Here is an 11,759-nt window from a genome sequence, read left to right on the forward strand (position 1 = left end):
AGGTTTTGTAATGTTCATATAAACACAAATTCGGGCATAAGAAGTGTACCTTCCTTTTCTTGTTGTGTCAGCGACCTTGACGAAGGTCCCAATTGAGTTACCTATTCCTTCCAGGATTTCTGGGTCCCAGAAATCCATTGGGAGGCCAAACAAGTAGACCCGGATTGGTGCGGCCAACATTTTTTCCTGATCTGGGTTGTAACATTCTTCCCAGTGGCGCATAAATAAACCAGCATTATTGAAGAAATAAGGGCCATCTTCAAATACCTTCTCTTTGTCTTCTAGGTTAGAGAATACGACTGAAAAGAAGCCTTTCACTCCTAGTTTCAAGTCTATGTGACCTTTCGGTTGCCAATGTTGTTGTATCCATTTAACCAATTCCTTCTCTGTAGGCCAGGCCCCTATGAATTTGCAGATCAACGCATGATCTTTCATAAACCCTCTATATTCCTCCAATTTGTTGTTGGGGATGACAAACCTTGGTTTTTTTGCTGCTCTAGGCAGGCATTTTCCTCCTAGACTAGCTTGCCAACGTGCTCTCATGATCGATGCGTCCTTTCCCCCTTTTCCCTGACTTCCCATAGTCCCATTTCTGCTTGCTTCTCCCGTCGTCACATTCTTGTAGGAGGGGATCGCTCCCCCCCTCCCAGGCTCATCATACTTCCATCAGTACGCACCTGCCCCAGTCGATCTTGCTCTACGACCCGTGACAATGCTCCCTTGTCCTGATCTGCTGTGGTCTCCCCTGCCCTCTATCGTTATCGCAGGCCTGCCAGGGGAAAACCCTGTATCAAACCCTATCCCGTGACTCTGTCTACATAATCTCCGTCCGAAACACCAATTTTTATTTCTTTGTTTTAGTTTAGTACAACTTCTAATAATTTTGTATGTACATGTGATTGCAGGGTTAGAATTCCTTAGATGTCTTCATTGGCTTTATGTTCTCACTTAGTTTATATTTATCCATTGTATAATGGGAGTAAGATACATTATATTAGATTATTTCAATTTTCTTTCTTATTGTTTACTTTGTTTTTCTTATTAGTTATTTTTTTTCGATAAGTCAAACATTTAAGAAATATTTTTTTATTTATTAGACTATAATTTTTCTTAGTGTGATTATTTATATTTAAATAAGTTGATAAATTAAATTTTAAGAACTATTTCTCTAAAATTTATCTTCTTAGTTTCTAGAGCTATCAATGTTTACAAATTATCAATCATGTTATTCACCAACTTCACCAACTCAATTGCTCATTAAAAATGTAGTATTAGTCATGTATATCAATTATAATTTTTTATCTTATTTTTAACATAATCTTAAGAGAAGTATTTTTCAATATTTAAAAAAAATTATTATTCAAGATCCCTTTTACCATTTCATGATTAGTCTAGTTATCTCCATGCCAATAATATCATCTTATTATCTCATCAAATAGGAATCATACAAATTATTGAAATTAAAATTTATCTTTCATGACAAGAAGCAATAAATACTTTGGTGATAAATAGAAATTTCATTGGTTGAGATTGAAGATCTTGCATTTCAAAACCTCATTTTACCGAGACCTTATCCATTAGAGTAAGTTTAAAGGAATATGGACTTTGTCCTCCGAACTTTTCTTGGGTTGAATCGTAAATGATTTTGAACATATAATTCATTCTCTATTGCTTTTTAAGATTTGCTGGATTTTTAGTTTTGATTTTCAGTGTAACTATATTTTTACTTAGACCCAGATGACCAACAATTGTTCTACAAGGATTTTTTTAATTAATTTTTTTTTCCTTTTACATGTTTTGGGTTTGATTTTAGTATTTCACTTCAATATTTGCTACTTCTTCTCGTAGATATTATCTCCTTAATTTATTTTGTTTAATGGTATTCTCTAAATTGATTTGGTACATCCTTTTGGCATGAAATTTATTTCTTGAATTTTTTAATACTAATGGTTTATCTAACTATGATCACACTATATCATTATAAGCCATGAAAAACATGTGTTTCTTTATCTAAAAAAACATTAAGAAAGTTCTAAGCTATTGGGTTATTAACTAATAATTGTTGTGGAACACATGTACATATTAAGCAATGTAATGATAATATGAAAGTAAAGAAAGTGTCTATCTATAATTTTTTTTTTGAGCTCCATGCATCTCAAATTAATAGGTTGGCTTCCACTATGATGGTACTTAACGAGACTTTTGGGTTAAAATTAAGTGCATGACATATTCTTAGCAAGTAAAAGAAACATGTGTATCATGTTACTTCCTATACACCCAATTGCATATGTAATACTTATACATAATTTAAAAGAGAGTGAGTATAGTGAAATGAAAAGAAAGTTGAAAGCACTATAAATAGTGTAGAAGGAACAAGTAAATTCAATGGGGTTATGAATGCTCATTGAAAATAGGGCCATGATTATATGGTACCAAGGAAAATTTGCCGGGCTATGAACACTCATTGGAAGCAAAGCAATGCTATGTAAAAATGGATGAGGAACACACTTACATAGATGTCTGCTTGTTACAAGAACTCTCATGGTTGAACCAATCTAATCAATGGTGTATGATTAGTTAAATAAAATTAGTTCACTAACTAGCTTTTTGAAAGAGGTATGTTAGATTATAAATACTTGAAATTTGGATTCATATTCATCGCAAAATTTGACACTATTGTGGTACATATGACTATTTGAAGTTTCCTTTAGTTAACAAACTTATTCTTAACATTTAGGTTGTAGTAAATACCCTAATTTGTTAGTATAGATAGACCAGGTTCTTTCGGTATGTTGTAAATTGTTGTGGTCAGAATAATCACCATTTTATACTTAAGTGAAAGAAAGAGGGCTCTACCAAAATCTTTAATGCCCAATATTGTGAGTTTAGTACCTATTCATTGACTGCTTTTGGTTCCCAAGATTATAGTTTTGAGAAGTTTCTTTTCATACTTTTTTATCACAGAAATACTCAATATTTGATGTCGCATTTAACTTTTTAATTTTTATTTACTTTTCTTTAAGTTCAAATTTATGTCACTTTTACTTATTAGTTTTATTTTGCATTTTATGTCTATTATTTTTATTTTTATTTTTACTATTTTGTTGTGATAATTATTATTGGATCTCTCATCTTTTTGATTTTGGATTCGATAAGTAATTTTTTATCTTCTTTTCTTTTCACTTTTATTTATTGATTACATTAATTATTTGTGATAGGTCATAGGTTAGTTTACAATTTACTTTTAATGTACCAAGTAGGTTTTAAAAATCTACTTCTCTTAGTTTCATCATATCTTAATTTTGAGATCATTGTCATCTTTTATTCTTCAAGAGTTTTTCGGGAATATAATTTTTTTCTTGTTATGAATTTGAAACACAAAGTTTGTCACCCCTCAAAAGTTCTTGTATTGATGTCATATTCTAATGAGATGATAGATGGTGTGTCTGCGAAATCAATGTGTCATAAAGGGGATATTGCTTAGTCAGTGTGGATGCCATATGCTTTTATTAGTCATCTATTGGTTATGTTTTCAATTCATCTATATCTAGGAGATTTGTTTATGTGAGTTTTTGAGATGTTTTAAATTCCAGATATCCGAATATACAAACACTTGAATATCATCCAACATTTGGATTCTAGATGCACTAACTCTTCATCCTCAATGCATATAGATCTATAGAGAAGGCTAATTTTCATTTTTCATTTAGCAGACAACATTCAAGCAAGAACCCATCAGGTTTTCATTATTTAATTTAATCTATTTTTTTGTTTCATTATAATTTTTATTTATTTCATTTTTGTTTTAAAATGATTTTTAATTTTTATTTATATATTTGTTGGTATCAGGGCAACTAGATATTTTCGCATTACACTGTATGGCATTTACATGTCCTCAATATTTGGATTTCACAATGCATGACCTTTAAATGTCCTAAATATCTAGATTTTTAAGAGGTATGGAACATCGTATGACATTTAAAATTCCTAAATATTTAGTTTTAGGAGGTTAGTTTATAATTTATTGGTAATGTACTAAGTAGGTTATAAAATTTTATTTCTTTTATTTTCATCTTTTATCCTTCAAGACCTTCTTAGTAATTTAGAGTTTTAGAATTTTTCTTATTCTAAGTTTTTACATTACATTATATGACATTTACATGTCTTAAATATTTTAGTGTGGGATCCACATTAGATATTTCTTGTATTTTCACACACAAACCATTATGGGTGGAAAAATTAATATAAACACCACCTAATCTCTTTCCATAATGCATGTGTGATTCGAATTGTATCATTATTGTTTTTTTCATCCATCTCAATGCATTCGGAGAGGGAAAAGTGCAGGAATCAACTCACGGGGCCATTTCTACCAACGAGACCCAGCTTGCCATAACAGGGTCTAAAACCTTCCAAGAGCATTTTTAGGCATTAGGGAAATTTTGAGGTCTAAAGGGGACTTCCTAAGGAAATTATAAAATAATAGTGCAAATAATAAAATAATATTAGATTACATCATCAAATTTTAGAGGGAAAAAAGAAAAACTCATTTTTCAACTCGTATTTTCAATTTATCTCCCTATGGGTTTAGTTAAATTTCGAGTGGAAACATTCGTTGGATGCAAAATTTGATTCCTCATCCAAGGAGTACCCATGTTGGATACTTTCGATGGGCTCTGCTACACGAAAAATGAGAAAGACATGAAAAACATCATTGCAATCACGTTTTTTCATGTATTTCTCATTTTTCATGTAGTAGGGTCCATCAAAAGTATGCAACATGGGTACTCCTTGGATGAGGAATTAAATTTTTCATCCAACAAGTACTGCCACTTGAAATTTGAGTAAACCCTTAGGGAGATAAGTTAAAAATAGAAGTGGAAAAAGTAGTTTTATTACTTTATTATTTTTTTATCTTTTTACTTTTTTACTCCAAAAATAGTGAATCATCCCCCATGGTTGACATCATCATCTTGAATCCCATTGGTTCTTATAAAGTTTATTTCGGTTGTACATTTTTCTTAGGATGCCCATTTTAGACTTCAAAATTATCCTAATGCATCAAACAACGTTTTTTTTGGGTAAAACTTTGTCCACTTTAGCCCCACACTATTTCACATTATTCTACACAGGGATATCTTTCCAATGGCACAGTAACCACATCAATCAAAATCTGTATGGAAACATTATGCCACTCAGAAGTTGACCTTTCTATTTTCACACCTATAATTCAGGAGGATGTTGAGTTAGCCCCCATTATTCATGGAAAAGTGGTTAGCCACATGTTTTTGATGTAATAGACTCTAAAAGATTCTATATTGTAACTCTAGTTAAGCATTGATGTAGTCAAACTTAACCACTAGTAGGTTATCAGGTTGTGTTATAACCGGTCCACTAGAAGGAAGAGACATTTCATTCTTTCCAGAGAATTTTGTTCCATAGTTGAGAAAAGATAGCCAAGAGAAATAGGAGGTAGAGCACATAAAGACGATTTGTGCACTGTGGAAGCCCGCAGGAAATAGGAATTACTTCTTTGTACCTGCAACCTTATTTTCCAGAAAAAAATAAAGAGAGTGAAGCGACCTCACCTTCTAGTTGTGTTTCCTCCAAAAAATATTTCCCAAAGCATATTTTATGCCTTACCTGTGTGTGTGTGAGCTTATTTTGTCATTCTCTATTTTTCTGCATAATTTCCATTCTCATGCATGCACTAATTATAGTTAAATCTACAGATCTTGAAGTTTAAATAAATAGTAATAGTGTAGATTTTTCAGATTTCTAATATAATATTATGAGATCTGTTGTAATGAACTGTCCAGTGGAATATCCATAGTAGTTTACGGATCAATGTGGGATATAAGCCCATAGATCAGTGGTTTAAAATTAATAGAGGGGAAAAATCAATGGTTGTTAAGTGCTAAATTTTGTGAGCCGTATCTTGAGTTTTACATGGTCAAATTGAACAAGAAATGACTCATTGGAAAGCTGAGAATGTGAAGAGAACTTTGAGCAAACAAAAATTGTCGAATTAAAAATAGAAGTTTCTAAAAAATGGCTACAGAAAAACCCATGAATTTGTTGAGAAAATAAAATAGGTCATAATATTACAAAAGGAAAAGGAGAACGTTAAACGTAATAGCTAAGATTTATGATTTAACTTGTATGATTACATAAGTTTATTTATAAAATAATTTGATATTGAAATTTTTATTTAATTAGATTTATTTATAATTTCATTTAAATTTTTAATAATTTAATACTTACAAATTATGCAAATATTTGAAATAAGTTTATAAGTCAAAAAAATATGGACAGAATAAGATAATAAAGATCTAGATACTAATATTTTGTTAATACTTTAAAATAATAAAATTGAGTATTTTGTTAGCATTTAATTTCTATGCAAAAAATATAAATAAAATCATAAAGGCTAAGGAAATAAAATGAGTTAATGAATAAATTTATCAAAACTTTTCAATTTAATTTATTTTTTCCATGAATATTTTTTTTTATTGTAAATGAATCAAACTCATAAAATGTTTTTAATGGAAATTGTTTCATGTAGGAAAATATAAAATGAAACAAAGCCACATGTATAACAAAATAGATTTTTCTATGCAAAGAGATATTTGAATTGGAAAATAATAAAAGCTATGACAACACTATTGCTTGATAGAATATTCTATTATTATCAACTAATATTTCTAAATTCGAAGCTTGATAGAATATTCTATTATTATCAACTAATATTTCTAAATTCGAAGCATGAGTTGGAAAAAGGAAGTGGTTAAAAAAATAGGAACGAAAAAAGTGAAGATCTAGAAGGAAAAATTATAAAATGGGACTTTGTTTCTGGTTAAGGGAGTTGGAAAATCCAGATTTTTATTTTTATTTTTATAAAGTAAAATGAAAAATATAAATAAAATCTTAAAGATTAAGGGAGTCAAATGAGTTAACGAATAAATTTATCAAAATTTTTCAATTTCTTTTTCCTATAAATATTTTTTTTATTTTAAATGAATAAAACTTTAAAATGTTTTTAATGGAAATTTTTTTATATAAGATATAAGTGACAAAACGAAATTATGTATAACAAAACGAAATTATGTATAAAAATATAGAATGAACCAAAGAAAGATGTATAGGAAATTTAATTTTTCTATGCAATGAGATATCTTGAATTTGAAAATAATAAAAGCTATGACAACACTATAGTTTGATAAAATATTATATTATTATCAATTTATATTTGTAAATTGGAAGCATGAGTTGGATAAAGGAAGCGGTTACAGAAAAAAGGAATGAAAGAAGTGAAGATCTAGAAGGAAAAATTATAAGAGGGGACTATGGTTAGGGAGTTGGCAAATCCAAGACTTTTATTTGTATTTTTATCAAGTGAAATGAACGATTGAAGACATGAGAGATGGAAAATTCTAGAATTATAATTTGTATATTTTTGTCATGTTCATGTTGGCATTTTAGTGTTTCTATTGATGTCAACAGGTTCATGGTGTTGCTTGTCATGTGCATGTGTGATGGATGTTTGGCTTGATGGTCTTGTTAGTTGGCATTGATGTCAACATACGCGTGCTTGGATCGAAAGGATTTGTCCTGTATTTGGTATTGAGGCCCAGAGTCTGGAGGAAAGAGAGGAATGGATATGGGAGAGCTTAAAAGATTATCTTGATTTGGTATGTGGAAAATCTTTCTTTTTCATGGGAGATAATCTAATAGAAATATCTATAGCCAGATTCTTAATCAGATGTGGTATGATCGTTTTTGAAATTGGTATTCCATATATGGATAAACGGTATCAAGCTGTTGAATTAGACAAAATACATGTATAAGAATGTGTATGCCCATACCACAAATTGTAGAGAAACCAGACAGTTCGAATCAGATACGACGTATGCGCGAGCTACAACCCGACTTAGCCATCACCGGAATGGCTCATGTTAACCCGTTACAGGTGAGAGGAATTGGTACTAAATGGTCAGTTGAATTTACTTTTGCCCAGATTCATGGATTTGCCAATGCGAGAGATGTACTCAAATTGGTTACCTGACCTCTACGACGTAATGAAAATTTAGATAACTTGGATCAGACCACCCTGGTTCGAAAGAACAACGAGTTATATACCAGTACTCCTATTAAATAAGATAACAGATAATATATATTAATAGCATATGCAATATCCAGATATTAGAATATTTCTTATAAATCAATTATGTTAAATCGAATATTTCTTTATATAATATAAAAACTATTTCTATACTTAGAAATAATATATATGATAAAATCATAAATTTATCAAAATAATTCTTTGATCAAGATCAAAGGGAGTTTTAATATGATAAAATTACTTGGTCTACTATTGGGTCCATTATCCTCATGGGTAGAAGTTTCAGGTCTAATCATCATATTTGGGCTATATTATGGATTTCTTGCTACATTGCCTTTTGGTCCCTCTAAAATCTATTCAATGAAAACTGACGCATAAAATAGCTAACACAGGCGCTGTGGAAAGATAGGCCTTTAGATCTTGCATTGTAAATTCTCCTTATTAATCATAATGTGTAAGTGATTCAACTGTATCAATAGTTATGAATCCTAGAGAAAACTCAGAACTGATGAATATATATAATGTGATCCGGGCTGTGGTCCTATTTATAGAAAAGGAAAAAGATGTTTCATCACCATAATGAATAGTGATATTCTAGATAATAGACCCTACATGTATAAAGTCTTTTCACTCACGAGACCGAAGAGAAATGAAGGTGGAAAAATGTGGGAAACAGATTTCGAATTCTATAAAATAAAATTAAAATAACATTGTCTAATGATTAGAAGGGATGTAGCGCAGCTTGGTAGCGTGTTTGTTTTGGGTACAAAATGTCGCAGGTTCAAATCCTGTCATCCCTACCTTTCCCTTCTTTTCTATGGAAAGAAAGGAATGAAAGATCATTTGATATCGATTCGACTGGAACATCAAATAATTGAATCGTATCAGATGCGAAAGTGCTTGCTCTAAGAGTATCAACAAAAGGTATTTTTCCTTCATCTCCGAATATTAAATAAAGTGCTCTTAGTTCAGTTCGGTAGAACGTAGGTCTCCAAAACCTGATGCCATAGGTTCAAATCCTATAGAGCGTGATTCTGTTCCTATCAAATCCAACCCTCAAAATTATCGATAATTCATTCCAACTGGAAGGAGCAATGGAATCTGACCTCCCAGGAAAAGTAGGAGGCCAATGAAATTGGAGGATATTCCAAGATCCAATATCCAATTGATCACCATGTCGGTATTCTGAATATGCAGCTACAAATAATCCGGCCAAAGTTATAGGAATTAGACCTAACATAATTCCGGATGGCAAAGCCTCAATCATTTATATTCAATGGAATAAGTAGGGATAATAGCTATATTGGATAGTACCCTTACTTTGCTATGAATCTCAATGATCAGAAATTTATATAGAGGGAATAAACAAAATTACTGAAATTGAAATAGTGAACTGAGAGGGTTTCCCCTTCCTTCATTTTGAATAAGTTGTATCTTGCATGACTAGACCTAGTGGAGATGATGTTGTGGTTGTTGAGTAGAGATGTATTTCACCTGTGGTGATTGGATTGAGGTTGACATGTTGTTGTTGGTTGGAGATGCTATTGTTGCAGGTGATTGGAGTGTTGCTCTAGGTGTTGCATATGCTTCTACATGTGTTTGAAGCATTGTAGTTGTTGTTACATGTGTTGAGATGTTGTTGCATGTGTTGGAGGTGTCTCTATAGGTGTTGGAGGCATTTGGATGACTTGATGTTGCTACTGTAGGTGTTGGAGATGTTGCTACAAGTGTTGGAGGCGTTTGGCTTGGTTTATGTTAGATGTCTTGGAGCTGACTTGTTTTCAGTCCTGTTTGGGCATTTTCTATGGTTTCCTTACACATCTTGCATATTTCATGAGTAGAATATTACCATGGTACAAGTATTCTTGGTAATAGCATTACCATGGTATTGGTATGTGTGTGGAGTAATATTACCTTGGTGCAGATAGTTTTGTTATTAACATAACCATTGTATTTACCCATGGTATTGTTTTGGATATTAACATGTAGAGGAGTTTTTGGTATTGGCATAGCCATGGTATTTACTTGTGGTATTAACTTGGATATTACCATAGTACAGGGGTCTGTGGTATTGGCAAAAACAAAGTATTTAGCTATGGTATTGACTTGGAGATTACCATGGTACAGGGGTCTATGGTATTGGCATAACCATGATATTTTCCTGTGGTATTGACTTGGAGATTACCATGGTATATGGCTCTGTGGTATTGGAATAAACATGGTATTTACTTGTGATATTGACTTGGAGATTACCATCATACAGGTGTCTATGGTATTTACATAACCATTGTATTTACCTGTGGTATTGATTTGAAGATTACCATGCTACACGTGTCCTAGGTATTGACATAACCATGGTATTTGGCCATGGTATTTGTTTGAAGATAATTAAAAATAATTTGGGCTATACTAAAAAAGAAAATTATTGAGTTGATTATCTTGATGTGTTGAGTGAGTGTGTGTGTGGAAAAGAGTGTGCAAGCTCTGTGAGGGTTTTATTGCAGAATTTTTAAAGCAGTTTGCACTCATAGTAGTAGATAGCTGAAATGTGTTTCAAACATCATATTTATGTAGTGTGTGAGAAGATGAAGTGTGGATTGGAGCAGTAGTTGATGAGATTGTGTGGAAATTAGTGGAGTATTTTGGAGATTGTTTTCTCCTTTTTTATTCTTCAGTTTTAGTTTTAGCTTTGGATTCAGAATGATGGTGTTGTTGTGATGTTCATGTTGAGCGATTTGGGAGTTCAGACTAAAATATTGTGAAACGAGGCTCACATGGAGGAAATGAAGGCGTGAAGGCTTCAGAGTAGACATTGACTTGGCGAATTCAATAGAAGGAAAATATTTCTCCATCCAATAGGAGTTGGATAATCTAATGGCAGTTGGGCGAGTATCATTGATCATGGTGGCTTTCAGTGGATGGTAGTCCATAGATCCATGAGAGTAACAGATTTCATGTCTCATTGATGCCACCATAATGTGAAGGAAGCAAAGTCTTCCAGCTTATGGGTGTAAGCTGATCCATGTAAATTTATTCAAAAAATTAATAAAATATATTGAGCAACGTAACAACAACAAGGGTGGTTTTTGACCCAAGAGGAGGGTTTTCCACCGGAAAAAACTTGTGTATATTGTGTGATTTCTTTCATGTTTTTACTTGTATTTGATGCTCTAATATTTGTTTATGCGCTTCTTTTTTTACATGGTTTAAAAGATTAATAATTTGGAGAAAAAGTTTAAAAGTGCTATCACTACTGATTCACCCCCCTCTCAGTAGTGATCTAGTTTCCAACATTTCAATTATATATTTGAAGTTTGAAAGATTTTGTTTGTACAACAGACTAAGGAATTTATTCTGAAGGATGAATATAAGAAAGGGTTAATTCATATTTTATTTAGGCAATTGTACATTATTTCCAATTCTATGTTTCCTATAGATTATTGCAATTTGTCATTTCTATTAAGTTTTCTATAAAGAATTATTATGAATACATTATGGATTTAATTACAAGCATGTGTTCAATATCATTTCTATGTGAATTAATTCCTATGTATGAGAATTGAATATGTTAATTTGATTTATATTGAGGGTAATGAATTTTTTTTTTTTTAGTATTCACTTTATATTTGCAATTGTA

General features: G+C 31.5%; 1 non-coding gene across 1 annotated transcript; it reads left to right on the top strand.

Moving 5' to 3' along the window:
- Nucleotides 1-8,848: 8,848 nt before the first annotated feature.
- Nucleotides 8,849-8,922, top strand: TRNAP-UGG (transfer RNA proline (anticodon UGG)). The gene has a single exon. It is a non-coding gene; the product is annotated as a tRNA-Pro (tRNA).
- Nucleotides 8,923-11,759: the final 2,837 nt, after the last annotated feature.

This window comes from Pinus tabuliformis, chromosome 6, assembly GCF_031772625.1.
Source record: "Pinus tabuliformis cultivar Carrire ecotype Pingquan chromosome 6, CPIR1, whole genome shotgun sequence".
NCBI lineage: Eukaryota > Viridiplantae > Streptophyta > Pinopsida > Pinales > Pinaceae > Pinus > Pinus tabuliformis.